The sequence below is a fragment of the Phocoena phocoena genome, chromosome 21 (genome assembly GCF_963924675.1).
Source record: "Phocoena phocoena chromosome 21, mPhoPho1.1, whole genome shotgun sequence".
Lineage (NCBI taxonomy): Eukaryota > Metazoa > Chordata > Mammalia > Artiodactyla > Phocoenidae > Phocoena > Phocoena phocoena.
Genome location: NC_089239.1, coordinates 34372240 through 34389657, shown reverse-complemented (window position 1 = coordinate 34389657; position 17418 = coordinate 34372240).

The window sequence follows — 17418 nt, the reverse complement described above, 5'->3', positions numbered from 1 at the left end:
TATAAACTCAAAATGGATTTGAGACCTAAATGTAAGACCAGATACTATAAAATTCTTGGAGCAAAACATATGCAAAACACTCTTTGACACAAGTCACAGCAATATCTTTTTGGATCCACCTCCTACAGTAATGAAAATAAAAACAAATGAGACCTAATTAAACTTAAAAGCTTTTGCACAGCAAAGGAAAAACGACCAAGAAAACAAAAAGACAACCCACAAAATGGGAAAAAAATATTTGCACATGAAGTGACCAACAAGGGATTAACCTCCAAAATAAACAAACAGCTCGTACAGCTCAATATCAAAAAAAAAAAAAAAAAAAACAACCTGATCAAAAAATGGGCAGAAGATCTAAATAGACAAAAAATGGGCAGAAGATCTAAATAGACATTTCTCCAAAGAAGACATGTAGATGGCCAAAAAGCACATGAAGATGCTCAACATCACTAATTATTAGAGAAATGCAAATCAAAACTGCAGTGAAGATCACCTCACACCGGTCAGAATGGCCATTATCAAAAAAATCTAGAAACAATAAATGCTGGAAAGTGTATGGAGAAAAGGGAACCCTCTCGCACTGTTGGTGGGAATGTAAACTGATACAACCACTATGGAGAACAGTATGGAGGTTCCTTAAAAAACTAAAAATAGAACTACCATACGACCCAGCAATCCCACTACTGGGCATATACCCTGAGAAAACCATCATTCAAAAAGAGACATGTATACCACACTGTTCACTGCAGCTCTATTTACAATAGCCAGGACATGGAAGCAACCTAACTGTCCACTGACAGATGAATGGATAAAGATGTGGCACATATATACAATGAAATATTACTCAGCCACAAAAAAAGAAATAATGCCATTTGCAGCAACATGGATGGACCTAGAGATTATCATATTAAGTGAAGTCAGACAGAGAAAGACAAATATCATATGGTATCACTTATAGGTGGGATCTGAAAAGATGATACAAATGAACTTATTCACAAAACAGAAACAGACTCACAAACTTCCCAAACAAACTTATGGTTACCAAAGGGAAAAGGTTGGTGGGGAGAGGGATAAATTAGGAGTTTGGGATTAACATATACACACTACCATATATAAAGTAGATAATCAACAAGGACCTACTGTATAGCACAGGGAACTCTACTCAATATTCTCTAATAACCTATATGGGAAAAGAATCTGAAAAAGAATTGATATATGTAATATATGTAAGACTGAACCACTTTGCTGTACACCTGAAACTAACATAACATTGTAAATCAACTATACCCCAATATAAAATAAAAATCAAATTAAAAAACTAATAAAAGACTGTTGATTCTGTGAATCTACTTTTGGTAATAGACAGGTTATCCTTAGGATCTGCCTTTAGTACCAAAACATAAACTTTAACTTAGAATGTTTGCTGTTTCCTTCATTACTGCTATAACACCACTAACATGTAGCTTTATAAATACATAAGGTTTTAAAAGCTTACGTGTTCTTTACTGACAACTTGGGCAGTATCACACTGATGTTTTTAGCTGTGAGATCTTAAGCAAGTGACCTATAACCTCTCTGGATCTCAGTTTGCTTGTCTGTTAAATGGGGACAGGAATAACATCTCTTACAGGATTCAGTTAGTATATGTAAACCACTTAGAATAACTGTTGCGTGTTATGTGACACAACTAAATCCTTTTCACATGGAAAAGGCCATACACTGCTGAAGCTTAAACTAAAAGAAGACAGATGGCAGTGTACTGCCATACTAAGTGGAAGATATATGGATATAAACTTAATTTCCTGGAATATTTCAAGAGAGTTCACTGCATAGATTTTGTTACATGGAGGAATTTTTTTGTATTTAGTTTGGAATAAGTTTTATTACAACTTCATAATTTTGTATCAACATATGCAAATGTGCTCAGATGTTCCATTTCAGTGGTTACTTTATTATAAACGAAGAATGATTACTATGAATATCCATTTTCTTTCAAAATCTATCAGCATGAATTTTCCATTTTTTAGCAAAAGTGAATTATGCTAAAACATTAACTGTTGAGGTACTTTCCATTCTTTTAATCTTCCTCATTCAAAATTACTAAATGTTAACATAATAAAAAGTTCTTAGTGATTTAAACATGTACCTATTTTGCTTTGTCTGTATCACACTTCAGTAGAAGAAAGACACCCAGATTCCCTACAGACTTCCTCCAAACCCAACTGTAGAGAAAGTTACACTCTTTTGGTCAGTTCAGGCTGCTATAACAACATAATACAGACTGGGCAGCTTAAACAACAAATACTCATCTCTCACAATTCTGAAGGTTGGGAAGTCCAAGATCAAGATGCAGGCGGATTTGGTGCCTGATGAGTACCCTCTTCCTGGTTTATGAATGACCACTTTCTTGCTATATCCACACATGATTGAAAGAGTATGTTTATTTAATTCGGGGAAGATGGCCACAGAGTTCTATATATGTCATTTGGAAAAAACTAGTTTTTTGTATTATTTACATCTTCTGTTTTTTTAAATCTACTTTAACTGCTAATTTATCAGTTGCTGCAAGTTGACAAAATTTCCCACGGTAATAATACATTTATCAATTTCTCTTAACATTCTGTCCAGTTTTCCTTTAAATAAGTGTATTACATATAATATTAGATAAACACCTGTGTTTAATATTAAGATGGCTAAATCAGAGTTCTTTAGATTAGTAAATCATTGGCACTTTCCCTCATATATTTAAAACCTTGATTGATATGTTTTATAGATGTTACTTTTGTAAATAGCATTTACAGAATTTTTTTAACTTTATGTTTTTATATGGCAGGTTCTTATTAGTCATCAATTTTACACATAAGTGTATACATGTCAATCCCAATTGCCCAATTCATCACACCACCCCCCGACACCCCCCTCCCTGTGCTTTCCCCCCTTGGTGTCCATACGTTTGTCCTCTACGTCTGTATCTCAACTTCTGCCCTGCAAACTGGTTCATCTGTACCATTTTTCTTGATTCCACATACATGTGTTAATATACGATATTTGTTTTTCTTTTTCTGACTTACGTCACTCTGTATGACAGTCTCTGGATCCATCCACATCTCAACAAATTACCCAATTTCGTTCCTTTTTATGGCTGAGTAATATTCCATTCTATGTATGTACCACTTCTTCTTTATCCATTCGGCTGTCGATGGGCATTTAGGTCGCTTCCATGACCTGGCTATTGTAAATACTGCTGCAATGAACATTGGGGTGCATGTGTCTTTTTGAACTATGGTTTTCTCGGGGTACATGCCCAGTAGTGGGACTGCTGGGTCATATGGTAATTCTATTTTTAGTTTTTTAAGGAACCTCCATACTGTTCTCCATAGTGGTTGTATCAATTTACATTCCCACCAACAGTGCAAGAGGGTTCCCTTTTCTCCACACCCTCTCTAGCATTTGTTGTTTCTACATTTTCTGATGATGCCCATTCTAACTGGTGTGAGGTGATATCTCATTGTAGTTTTGATTTGCATTTCTCTAAAAATTAGTGATGTTGAGCAGCTTTTCATGTGCCTCTTGGCCATCTGTATGTCTTCTTTGGAGAAATGTCTATTTAGGTTTTCTGCCCATTTTTGGATTGGGTTGTTTCTTTAATGTTGAGCTGCATGAGCTGTTTATATATTTTGGAGATTAATCCTTTGTCCATTGATTCGTTTGCAAATATTTTCTCCCATTCTGAGGGTTGCCTTTTCGTCTTCTTTATGGTTTCCTTTGCTGTGCAAAAGCTTTTAAGTTTCATTAGTTCCCATTTGTTTATTTTTGTTTTTATTTCCCTTACTCTAGGAGGTGGATCAAAAAAGATCTTGCTGTGATTTATGTCAAAGAGTGTTCTTCCTAAGTTTTCCTCTAAGAGTTTATAGTGTCTGGTCTTACATTTAGGTCTCGAATCCACTTTGAGTTTACTTTTGTGTATGGTGTTAGGAGTGTTCTAATTTCATTCTTTTACATGTAGGCGTCCAGTTTTCCCAGCACCACTTATTGAAGAGACTGTCTTTTCTCCATTGTATATCCTTGCCTCCTTCGTCATAGATTAGTTGACCACAGGTGCATCGGTTTATCTCTGGGCTTTCTATCTTGTTTCATTGATCTATGTTTCTGTTTTTGTGCCAGTACCATGTTGTCTTGATTACTGTAGCTTTGTAGTATAGTCTGAATTCAGGGAGTCTGATTCCTCCAGCTCCGTTTTTTTCCCTCAAGACTGCTTTGGCTAGTTGGGGTCTTTTGTGTCTCCATACAAATTTTAAGACTTTTTGTTCTAGTTCCGTAAAAAATGCCATTGGTAATTTGATAGGGATTGCATTGAATTTGTAGATTGCTTTGGATAGTATAGTCATTTTCACAATATTGATTCTTCCAATCCAAGAACATGGTATATCTCTCCATCTGTTGCTATCATCTTTAATTTCTTTCATCAGTGGCTTATAGTTTTCTGCATATAGGTCTTTTGTCTCCCTAGGTAGGTTTATTCCTAGGTATTTTATTCTTTTTGTTGCAGTGGTAAATGGGTGTGTTTCCTTAATGTCTCTTTCAGATTTTTCATCGTTAGCATATAGGAATGCAAGAGATTTCTGTGCATGAATTTTGTATCCTGCTACTTTACCAGATTCATTGATTAGCTCTAGTAGTTTTCTGGTAGCATCTTTAGGATTCTCTATGTATAGTATCATGTCACCTGCAAACAGTGACAGTTTTACTTTTTCTTTTCCCATTTGTAGTCCTTTTATTTCTTTTTCTTCTCTGATTGCCATGGCTAGGACTTCCAAAACTATGTTGAATAGCAGTGGTGAGAGTGGACATCCTTGACTTGTTCCTGATCTTAGAGGAAATGCTTTCAGTTTTTCACCATTGAGAATGATGTTGGCTGTGGGTTTGTCGTATATGGCCTTTATTATGTTGAGGTAGGTTCCCTCTATGCCCACTCTCTGGAGAGTTTTTAACATAAATTGGTGTTGTATTTTGTCAAAAGCTTTTTCTGCATCTATTGAGATGATCGTATGGTTTTTATTCTTCAATTTGTTAATATGGTGTATCATATTGATTGATTTGCATATACTGAAGAATCCTTGCATTCCTGGGATAAATCCCACTTGATCATGGTGTATGATCCTTTTAATGTGCTGTTGGATTCTGTTTTCTAGTATTTTGTTGAGGATTTTTGCATCTATATCCATCAGTGATATTGGTCTGTAATTTTCATTTTTTTGTAGTACCTTTGTCTGGTTTTGGTATCAGGGTGATGGTGGCCTCATAGCATGAGTTTGGGAGTTTTCTTTCCTGTGCAATTTTTTGGAAGAGTTTGAGAAGGATGGGTGTTAGCTCTTCTCTAAATGTTTGATAGAATTCACCTGTGAAGCCATCTGATCCTGGACTTTTGTTTGTTGGAAGATTTTTAATCAGAGTTTCAATTTTATTACTTGTGATTGGTCTGTTCATATTTTCTATTTCTTCCTGATTCAGTCTTGGCAGGTTGTGCATTTCTAAGAATTTGTCCATTTCTTCCAGGTTGTCCATTTTATTGGCATAGAGTTGCTTGTTGTAGTCTCTTAGGATGCTCTGTACTTCTGTGGGGTCTGTTGTAACTTCTCCTTTTTCATTTCTAATTTTATTGATTTAAGTCCTCTCCCTCCCTCTTTTTCTTGATGAGTCTGGCTAATGGTTTATCAATTTTGTTTATCTTCTCAAAGAACCAGCTTTTAGTTTTACTGATCTTTGCTATTGTTTTCTTTGTTTCTATTTCATGTATTTCTGCTCTGATCTTTATGATTTCTTTCCTTCTCGTAACTTTGGGTTTTGTTTGTTTTCTTTCTCTAGTTCCTTTAGGTGTAAGGTTAGATTGTTTATTTTAGGTTTTTCTTGTTTCTTGAGGTAGGCTTGTATAGCTATAAACTTCCCTCTTAGAACTGCTTCTGCTGCATCCCATAGGTTTTGGATTGTCGTGTTTTTGTTGTCATTTGGCTCTAAGTATTTTTTTATTTCCTCTTTGATTTCTTCCGTGATCTCTTGGTTATTTAGTAACGTATTGTTTCGCCTCCATGTGTTTGATGTTTTTTTCCCTGTAATTCATTTCTAATCTTATAGTGTTGTGGTCAGAAAAGATGCTTGATATGATTTCACTTTTCTTAAATTTACTGAGGCTTGATTTGTGACCCAAGATGTGATCTATCTGGAGAATGTTCCATGCACACTTGAGAAGAAAGTGTAATCTGCTCTTTTTGGATGGAATGTCCTATAAATATCAATTAAATCTATCTGGTCTATTGTGTCATTTAAAGCTTCTGTTTCCTTATTTATGTTCATGTTGGATGATCTGTCCATTGGTGTAAGTCAGGTGTTAAAGTCCCCCACTATTATTGTCTGACTGTCGATTTCCTCTTTTATAGCTGTTAGCAGTTGCCTTATGTATTGAGGTACTCCTATGTTGGGTGCATATATATTTATAATTGTTATATCTTCTTCTTGGATTGATCCCTTGATCATTATGTAGTGTCCTTCCTTGTCTCCTGTAACATTCTTTATTTTAAAGTCAATTTTATCTGTTATGAGTATTGCTACTCCAGCTTTCTTTTGATTTCCATTTGCATGGAGTATCTTTTTCCATCCCGTCCCTTTCAGTCTGTATGTGTCCCTAGGTCTGAAGTGGGTCTTTTGTAGACAGCATATATATGGGTCTTGTTTTTGTATCCATTCAGCAAGCCTGTGTTTTTTGGTTGGAGCATTTAATCCATTCACGTTTAAGGTAATTATTGATATGTATGTTCCTATTCCCATTTTCTTAATTGTTCTGGGTTTGTTTTTGTAGGTCCTTTTCTTCTCTCGTGTGTCCCACTTAGAGAAGTTCCTTTATTTTAGCATTTGTTGTAGAGCTGGTTTGGTGATGCTGAATTCTCTTAGCTTTTGCTTGTCTGTAAAGCTTTTGATTTCTCCATTGGATCTGAATGAGATCCTTGCTGGGTAGAGTAATCTTGGTTGTAGGTTCTTCCCTTTCATCACTTTAAGTATATCATGCCACTCCCTTCTGGGTGTAGAGTTTCTGCTGAGAAATAAGCTGTTAACCTTATGGGAGTTCCCTTGTATGTTATTTGTCATTTTTCCCTTGCTGCTTTCAATAATTTTTGTCTTTAATTTTTGCCAATTTGATTACTATGTGTCTCGTCATGTTTCTCCTTGGGTTTGTCCTGTATGGGACTCGCTGCGCTTCCTGGACCTGGGTGGCTATTTCCTTTCCCATGTTAGGGAAGTTTTCGACTATAATCTCTTCAAGTATTTTCTCGGGTCCTTTCTCTCTCTCTTCTCCTTCTGGGACCCCTATAATGCGAAGTTGTTGCATTTAATGTTGCCCCAGAGGTCTCTCAGGCTGTCTTCATTTCTTTTCATTCTTTTTTCTTTATTCTGTTCTGCAGCAGTGAATTCCACCATTCTGTCTTCCAGGTCACTTATCCGTTCTTCTGCCTCAGTTATTCTGCTATTGATTCTTTCTAGTCTAGTTTTCATTTCAGTTATTGTATTGTTCATCTCCTTTTGTTTGTTCTTTAATTCTTCTAGGTCTTTGTTAAACATTTCTTGCATCTTCTCGATCTTTGCCTCCATTGTTTTTCCGAGGTCCTGGATCACCTTCACTATCATTATTCTGAATTCTTTTTCTGGAAGGTTGCCTATCTCCACTTAATTTAGTTGTTTTTCTGGGGTTTTATGTTGTTCCTTCATCTGATACATAGCCCTCTGCCTTTTCATCTTGTCTATCTTTCTGTGAATGTGGTTTTTTTTTTTTTTTTTTGTGAATGTGGTTTTTGTTCCACAGGCTGCAGGATTGTAGTTCTTCTTGCTTCTGCTGTCTGCCTTCTGGTGGATGAGGCTATCTAAGAGGCTTGTGTAAGTTTCCTGATGGGAGGCACTGGTCAACTCCTCCTTTTTTCTCTCACAGATTTATAACTTTTCCTTTTTCACTGAGCATTTTCAATTTCTCTATGCTGTGTTTAGGTGTAGACCGCCTTTTCTTCACCTCACCTAGGAGTCAAGGATCTATTTCAATCTGTTAAATACACACATTTATTTATTTGTTTGTTGGTTTGTTTGTCTGCCATACCACATGGCATGTGGGATCTTAGTTCCCCAACCAGGGATCGAACCCACACACCCTGCATTAGAAGTGCGAGTCTTAACTGGCGGACCACCAGGGAAGTCCCTTTTTTTTATTCTAGAAAATAATTTGGCATTACCTATTAGAAAAGGTCACTCCTGCATTCTCTAAATTTTTGTTCTGAGATCCTTCTTTTAGACATATGCTGGACCTTCTCATTCTATCTTCCATTCTAGCTACTTTTCCTTTATATTCTCCATTAATTTCAATGTTCTGAAAAGTTTGATTTCTATATATCTACCCTTCAATGTATTGATTCTCCCTTCAACTATGCCTAAATACCTTTTAATCCAAATACAATTTTTATTTCAATACCTACTAATTCATTCCAAGAATTCTTTTTGCCCCTTTTACAAGTTTGTTCTTTTTTTCATTATATATTGTTCTTGTTTATAGTTGATGTGGTTTATTTTGTATCTTTAAACACTGTAAATATGCTTACTATAATCTCCTTCAGATTATTATTGCATTTAATAAAGTTTTTCCAGTATTAATAGCCTTGATTATTGTGATTAAATTTTCTACATAATATCTTTAGACAGAACTATTTGATTTTGCCTCTGCCAGGGTTCTGATGGTTTTACTGTTTTTGTACCAGTTTTCCTCATAATCATGGCATGAGGTCCTATAACAAAGAGAAATGTAAATAGGGCCCACACCTGTGCAGAGACCGGAGTGAAAATTTGTGTTTTGCTTTCACAGGTTGGACAGCAGAACTTTTCTCATCCTTGCTTTATGGATGAATTAGCACTTTGAGGCTCTTGGCCTCCAGCAGTTCTGAGACCTGAGTTTAATTCCTCAGACATATTAAACTCCTTATCCACTGAGGTTTATATCCATGGAGTTAAACCCCCCACCAAAGTACTGAGGTTTATTATTCATGTCTCTCTTTGCTGAGTTTCTACTTCTTTTTATAGCACCCTGATATTAAGTTTTATTTGTTGTGTGTGTGTGTATGCGTATGAGCGCGGATATGTGTTTGTAATTTGTTATTGTAAGTTTGGAATGGAAAGTGGGTTGGTTCATTTTAGCTCAGACTATTATATTTACTCAATCTTCACTCATTTTGTGTTTCCCATTCTCAAGTTAATAATATCCATAAGGGGACTTCCCTGGTAGTCCAGTGGGTAAGACTCTGCGCTCCCAGTGCAGGGGGCCTGGGTTCTATCCCTGGCTGGGGAACTAGATACCTCATGCATACTGCAACTAGAGTTTGCATGCCACAACTAAGAGTTTGCATGGCACCACTAAGAGTTCTCATGCCGCAGCGAAGATCCCGCCTGCCGCAAGACCTGGTGCAGACAAGATAAATAAATATAAATATTAAAAAATATATCCATCTGGTAGGAGGGGAGATACTGAATGAAGAGAAGTACCTATTTCTTCCTCTTCACTGTGTGATTTAGCTCACGGATTTATGGTACTCAAGTATAAAATATTTAACCATAATCAAAATTCAAACGTCTGTTCAGTAAAAAATATCGGAAAGGACATTACAGGAGATATTAAGTTGAAGATCAAATGTTTAAAATTTGGTGATTAGAAAAATATGAGAACAACCCCTCATGTTTAGCACAATTAGATAACTGTTACACTGAGAGTCTTTTGATTTTATGGAAATTTTATGTTAGAATCAAGGGCTGGAGCACTTTTGAACATAAAGACACACCTTGTTTTATTGCACTTTTTTGTGCTTCGCAGATATTACATTTTTTACAAATTGAAGATCAGGGCAACCCTGCACTGACCAAGTCTATTGGCACCATTTTTCCAATAGCATTATTTTTAATTAATACGGTTTTTTGCTTACTTGGGTTTTTTTAGACATAATGCTACTGCACACTTAATAGACTACAATATAGTACAAAAAACTTTTATATGCACTGAGAAATCAAAAAATTGTGTGATCTACTTTATTACGTTCTTTGCTTTATTGTGGTGGTCGGGAACTGAACCCTCAATATCTCTGAGGTCTGCCTGTATTTGGAAATAAACCTAAACTCAGGGTATATTTTGCTCATTTTTCTGAATCTGGTTGTGTCTCTGTGATTTGCCCTTGATTTACAGCAATATCATTCACAGCTCACAACCAGCTGTCTATTCACCTCCATTTAACATACTATGGGTTGGGACTGATATATACACATTACATATAAAATAAGGACCTACTGTGTAGCACAGGGAACTCTACTTAATACTCTGTAACAGTCTACATGAGAAAAGAATCTAAAAAAAGAGTGGATGCAGGTATATGTATAACTGATTCACTTTGCTGTACACCTGAAACTAACACAACACTGTAAATCAACTCAACTCCAATAAAAATTTAAAAAATAAAATAAAAAGTAACACACTATGGGAACAGAAATTCACACCCACTCAGAACAATAACAAAAGGCACAGAATTTCTGGTAACAGAAATTTGTTTCCAGCCCCATTTATACACTTCTAATCAAAATGTCAGTCAGATTTCAGCTTTTTTTTTTATTCTGTAGATGAATAAATCTTGTTTGGTCTTAGCCATTAACATCTTTTTTTCCAAATGAGAAAGAGGCAGAATTTAGGAAAATGAAAAGAAAAATTCCTTAAGACACATCTCATATACTTGCTTTTTCTGTAATACAAGATAAACAAATTATGCACATCCTTTTTAGAAACTATGTGGGCAACAGCAGAAAACTCATTTATATTTGTGGCTCCTGATGTCACCCTGATCAGAAGTATCAAAATCAGAGAAACTAGCTGCCTTTAATCGAGGACTTTGGCATTTAATCCTTTGAAGCATAAGAGAAGCAAAGATACGCTATATGCAAAGTAAAATCCTCTGCTCTCTTTGAAAATACCAAAGGTAACTTTTAAGTACACTTACCATTTTCACCTTTACAGATAAAATGTCTAGTAGGCAGGCTTACAGATGTTCATGGTTTTTCCCTACCACTTAAATGTTTTTGAAATGAACAACAAAAATACTTATCTTTTTTAAAAGTCAAATAGCCCTTTAAACTACCTCTATGTTATATACATATTTTTTAACATTCTGAGTTGACAAATATTATCCACTGAAATAGAGTCTTGTGTCTAGGTACACATCCTTAAAGCCACATTGCCTAAATTACATGCATAAAATTTATAACTGAGTACAAAAACTGACTAAATTAATAACTTGCATACTTATTCATATAGGTACAAATATTCTACATGTCACAAATAAGCATGTTTAAACATATTACATATCTTATTTCCAGAAGCTTAAAAAATGGTTTATATAAAGCCTATGTTTCAAAGAGAAATGCTTATATATAACAAATAAAGCAAACTTTTCTGATGATTATTTTTTGGAAAAGCTATGAAATTTAGCAAAATTAAACCGAATTTAATTTTCTTGGAAATCTTTTATTATTAATCATCTTTACCTTTCAAATTAAAAAAAAAGTAGCTTTAAACAAAAAGTAGATATAAATAGTTAGTTGTCTATGTGGGCCATTGCAGAAAAGGGACAGAGATCTTGTACTTTTATACAGAGACAATATGGCTGGTTCTTCTCTTTTAAAAGCATCTATTCCATCAACTGGCTATTACATCGTTATAAAAATAGACGTGATGAACAAACACAACCCTAGTTTCTTGATTCCTATTGATGTTCAGTGGATTAATAGCCAAGAGGAATACAGTTACCTCTCAATGCCTTCTTGTCAAGCTGAAAGAAGGCTCCTGCCCTTAGAATCTTCGCTTCATTGAAGTGAGATTCTCAGACTTCAGCGGGCACGAGGATCACCTGGATGGCTTGTGAAAACACAACTTGCTGAGCCCCGTATCTAGAGTTTCTGACTGAGTAGATCTGAAGTGACACCAAAAATCTGCATTTCTAAGTTCCTTCCTAAATGTTGCCAGCTCTGCTGGTCCAGGGATTACACTTTGAGAATCACTGAATTTTGGATTTTAACCATGCAGGGGAGTTAGAGCTTCTTAAACTTTCAGAAAGAGCAGTCATGAAACTTCTAAAATAATTAAGATCTGTACTATTAGGTGTGTCAGAAAGAGAACTGACCTAACTTCTAATTTTTTTGGAACCTCCCCAGGAGATTTCAAAGCCAAGTGGAATTAATTAAACTGATAGAAACTGTAATCAGTAGAGCTCCCAAGAACAAAACAGGAGCTACACTGACTTATAGGAATACTTCTAACCTAATCTTTCATTCTGCATTTATCTTTACCTGCTAATATTTACTCAGTGATCAGGGAGAAAAGCTGGTTAAAAGTATGTCATTTGCTCAAAGGGCATTATTTTAAATGCCCTCCAAACTTGACTCAATATTTCTCAATGAGCTCTTAAGATTGTTTTGGGGAAAAAATGCAAAGTATAAATGAATTAAATTATATGCCTAGTTCCTCATCTAATGTCTACTTACAGTCCCCCAACAACTACTTAGAAGGCATTTATAAACTATGTAGTTTTTGAAAACTTTTCTTCAGCAAAGAAAACTTTGCTTCAGCTTTTGAAAACTGTTAGAGACAGCATCTGAAATGTGAGGCTTTGCGGGGACGAGGCAAGGAAATTCACCAAGAGGCATGAGATCTGTTTTCTATGTTGTCTTTGGCATTTATCAGGCGTGTCTGGTCTTGGGCAACTCTTTTAACCTCCAGCTGAACTCAGTTTTCCTATTTCAAAAATGACAATAGTAATTTCTTTCTACCACAAGATTGTTGGGAAAATCAAATTAGGTAGAGTCTTATTTTCTTATAAATAGAATTAACTGCAATCTAACATATTCAGCGCTTTAAAAGGGTCGGATTGGTGCCATGGTTAATAAGAGAAGAGTATCTTTAGATCTCTGATTCTAGTTCAGTCGTATACTCCTAGCATTGCCTTGATTTTTTTTTTTCTTTTTCTTTTTTTTTTTTTTTGCAGTACGCGGGCCTCTCACTGTTGTGGCCTCTCCCGTTGCCGAGCACAGGCTCCGGACGCGCAGGCTCAGCAGCCATGGCTCACGGGCCCAGCCGCTCTGCGGCATGTGGGATCTTCCCGGACGGGGGCACGAACACGTGTCCCCTGCATCGGCAGGCGGATTCTCAACCACTGCGCCACCAGGGAAGCCCTGCCTTGATTTTTAAAAAGTAATCATGGTTTGTATCTTAGAACTGATGGATGTACTACCTGCTTCAAATCCTGATTTGGTCATGTGTCCAAATCTCATTCCAGTTCTGTGAAGTTTGCTGTTCTTCCTTGTGTGAGACAATGCTAGACTTGACAGCTTGTAATATCGTTTTTATCGCTTTTTAAAAATACCCAGTAAATATTCAGAATATTTATTCACTGGAAAAGTTATACTGTTGATAAATCAATGTTGTCAATACTTTCCAAATTAACATTAAAGTAGTATGATTCAAGAGGGAAAGCCACACTGTCAGTGAACTATACTGTCTTCTGCTTTTTCCTCTTTTTCTCTGTGTGTACGACTGCCCTTCTTCTACGCAAAACCCAGTAAAATATCCACAGAAGGGGTTATTTCAGATTTCCTGTGTTAAATAATGTATATACGGTAGGGGCAAAAGTAAAATATCTCACTAGGAAATAAAGGTGTCTTATCAAAAAGACCCTCTGTCAAGAATGACGTCCTCTGTGTGCTCTTGGCCTCAGCTGATGACAAAAAAGTGGCCAGTCAGTGGCTCTCAATGGTGCTACTGAAAGCAAAGGAATAGCTTTGCGGGTGAACTTTGAGCCATGTGTCTGCATCACTTCTTTTCTAGAATGAGCAGCCTTATTAGAGGCAGCTTATTACTACTCTCAGATGATATTTAAACTAAATATGGCTACCTATAAATGTCAGTTTAAAAAATCCTTCAAATTTATATCTATTACAACTATGTTCCAATTAAAGATGAAGCTTGAGTCCTCATCATCTCTTGTTTTCCTTTCAAATTCTTTCTGAGCCTTTGCTTTTCTCAAGCATTGGTTAAAAATTCTAAGACAACATACTTCTTCCTGTGCTTTAGCCTCGGGAGAATGCAAAGAGCACTGAATACAGTAATTTTGAAACCAAACAGAAATGAATCCCAATTGGTTTTAGGAGCTCTCTCAAAGAGAAAAGAAAAAACACTGCCATCAGTGATTCCCCTGCTTCTTATTAACACGTAATTCCCCAAGACACAAATACGTTTGATACGTATGGTTTGACACATAAAATCTGTGTTCAGCCATTCTGTGAAATCTCATAAAATTTTGAGATCCAGAGTACACAAACAGTATATTGCTGCCTCAACCCAGGCAAGATATAACTGTCAAGGGCTTCCTTTCATATGCTTTAAAGATGTATAAATGGGTACATAGGAAAACAGACGCTGAAGACAGACTAAAAGAACTTTCTTGCTTTCCCACCTTTCCTAAAGTTAAAGAATATCAGATGAATTATTTAAAAATGAAAGCTTTATTTCAGTGCCAGGCACATAAAATCAAGATTGACCACCCTGTGGCAACTTTGATGCCGTTTATACCTTCACATACCGAGTAAAATAGAAAATGCCTAGTGGCAAATTCAAGACCAGCTGTTGGAGGTTTATAGCAAGCACTCTATTACTTTACAGTGTGAGACTTACCAATTCTGTCCCTAAAGAATGATTTATAAGATGTGGGGTGTCTGAATCAGCAACAACGATTAATTGTAGATTACCACAAATCAAGCAGGAAAACGTAATAGTGATGTCGGGATAAAATACTTTAAATATAAATAGAATGTTCATTATTCTCCTCCCTTATAAAGACCAAATTTGTTTTTCAATATTCTCATGAATATCTAAAAGAATATTTACAATTTTGACAATTTTTACCAATCAATAGGTCCATTATTTACAAAAATAGAAACTTTTGGGCTTCCCTGGTGGCGCAGCGGTTGAGAGTCCGCCTGCCGATGCAGGGGACGCGGGTTCATGCCCCGGTCTGGGAAGAACCCACATGCCGTGGAGCGGCTGGGCCCGTGAGCCATGGCCGCTGAGCCCGCGCGTCCGGAGCCTGTGCTCCGCAACGGGAGAGGCCACAGCAGTGAGAGGCCCGCGTACCGCAAAAAAATATATATATATTGAAACTTGTAATAGTTGACAAAATTGCTATGATAGTCTTCTATTACAATAGATACATCAGCAGAGTGGTATTGCTAGTATAGTAAAAATCAGAACTGCTACAATACAAAATTTCTTAAACAACAGTAAAATGAATTCAAGGAGGAATAATATAGGCAAGACAACTGTATCTTCTATGTCTGATTCACTTTTCATTTCTCACACATTTACTTTTTTTTTTCTTTACCTTTCCCTAAAGCTAATGAGTTTAGATTGCCACTTCTATAAAAGCTTAATGGCTTTTGTGACATTTCCTGTGGTGTTTCTTTAGACAGCTCTCAGCAGGACAGAACTTTGGTACTATGCAAGTGTGTGTCTGTGTGTGTGTGTGTGTGTGTACATACATATACACGTTTCTAAGCAAAGAACGTTCTCTAGACAAGTCCAACCGTTTTAATCTACAGCTGTACTTCAGACATTGCTTTGTGATTTAAGGAAAAAGAAATACATGAAACTGAAACCCCTACATGTTTAGTAAAAAGACATCTGACATAGAAGATGCTAAGACAGAGGAATCACTCACACAGTGTGGGTGTCACTTCAGTTATATATGCTGGTTTTATGAGAAAGACAGCAATTTGAAGCTTCAATGTCTAGTCTGCCATTGAATGTCTAGCTTAATAACTAGAAATCTACTATGCTTTACACCAATGATGATGTTATCGTATAAATAGCTGCTTTATATTTTCACTCTCCTCCCAAGTGAAGACCTCTAGTCCCTGGTGCCTTATTACTCGATGGTGATACATAAAGACAACCACAAAGGTCATGAATACAGTTTATGCTCTGGGAAGCAAGTTACCGAATCTCAATATATAAACATAGAGCTGAAAGTGTTTTCAGTAAGAAAAACTAGGATATCTATTTAAGCATTAGACGTATCCTGATATTTAAAACTATGATATGGTCAATATGGTTGACGTTTTAAAAGGAAGGCTGTTGTCAGCTGATGAGATAGGATCTAGAACAGAGATTCCTAAACTCCATTTACCAGGGCAGCTCTTTCACAGTAATACAGAATCTCAGGGATATTTGTGGGAATTTTTTAAAATAGTTTACAATTCGGTGTTTTTGTAATTTTTTTTCAGTAAAACTTCTATTTAAGTCATTATATCATTAAATACTGTATTACAATGAAGCAGCAAGATGGTAGATTTAAATACAACCTATCAATATTAACAAATGTAAACAAACTAAGCATTTCAAATAAATGGTAGAGAACATCAAACTGAATTAAAAGAATACCCAACACGGAGCAAAAATTAAGTCAAAAATAAAAGAAGGATAAAATATATTATGCAACCCTAAGTAGAAGGTAGAGTACTTATTTTAATATCAGACCCAAAAGACACCAAGACAAGCAGTAATAGCAGGTATAAAATGTGGCATTTAGAAATGGTAAAAAGATAAAAATGTGTGTGCACCCAATAAGAGATCTTCCACATACATGAACAAAAACTGGCAATACCAAAGAGAAAAAGAAATTCATCCATTATATAATTAGAGATTTTAATAATTTCCTTTCAGCAACTAATAAAACCAACAGGAAAAAAAATCAGTAAGGATAGAGAACGGTGAACAACCACTATCAACCAGGTTAACCTAACTGACCTTAACAGGACTCTATACTCAACATGTACAGAGTATTCGTTCTTTTCACAGGTACTGGAACCTTGCAAATAGACACCATACGCCGAGTGACATTTATATTTATAGATAAGTATAAAAGTCTTTCTAACTATCTACCTATCTGTCTACATACTTGAATGTATATGGGTTCTCCAGAAGCACATGCTAAGCCAGAGTTTGATATATGCAAGATATTTGCAAGACATTTATAAGGCAGATAAACCCGTAGAAGGTGCAGAGGGGTAGGAAGAGGTGGGCAAAGGAAGCAGTCAATCTCTTCCAAGGCTTTGGTCAAAAACCTCAAGGGAAGCTTGGAAGCATATATGGCCTTTCATGCTTATCCCTCTTCGGGCTGAAACACCCAGGCTTTTATACTCCTGAGGTAATCAGTCACTGCATGGGGGTTTCTTCATGAAGGACATGGATTGGAGTGAAGGAGCTCTCTGCAGTTGAGGTTAACCCTAAAAGGCCTGTGAGCTGAAGTC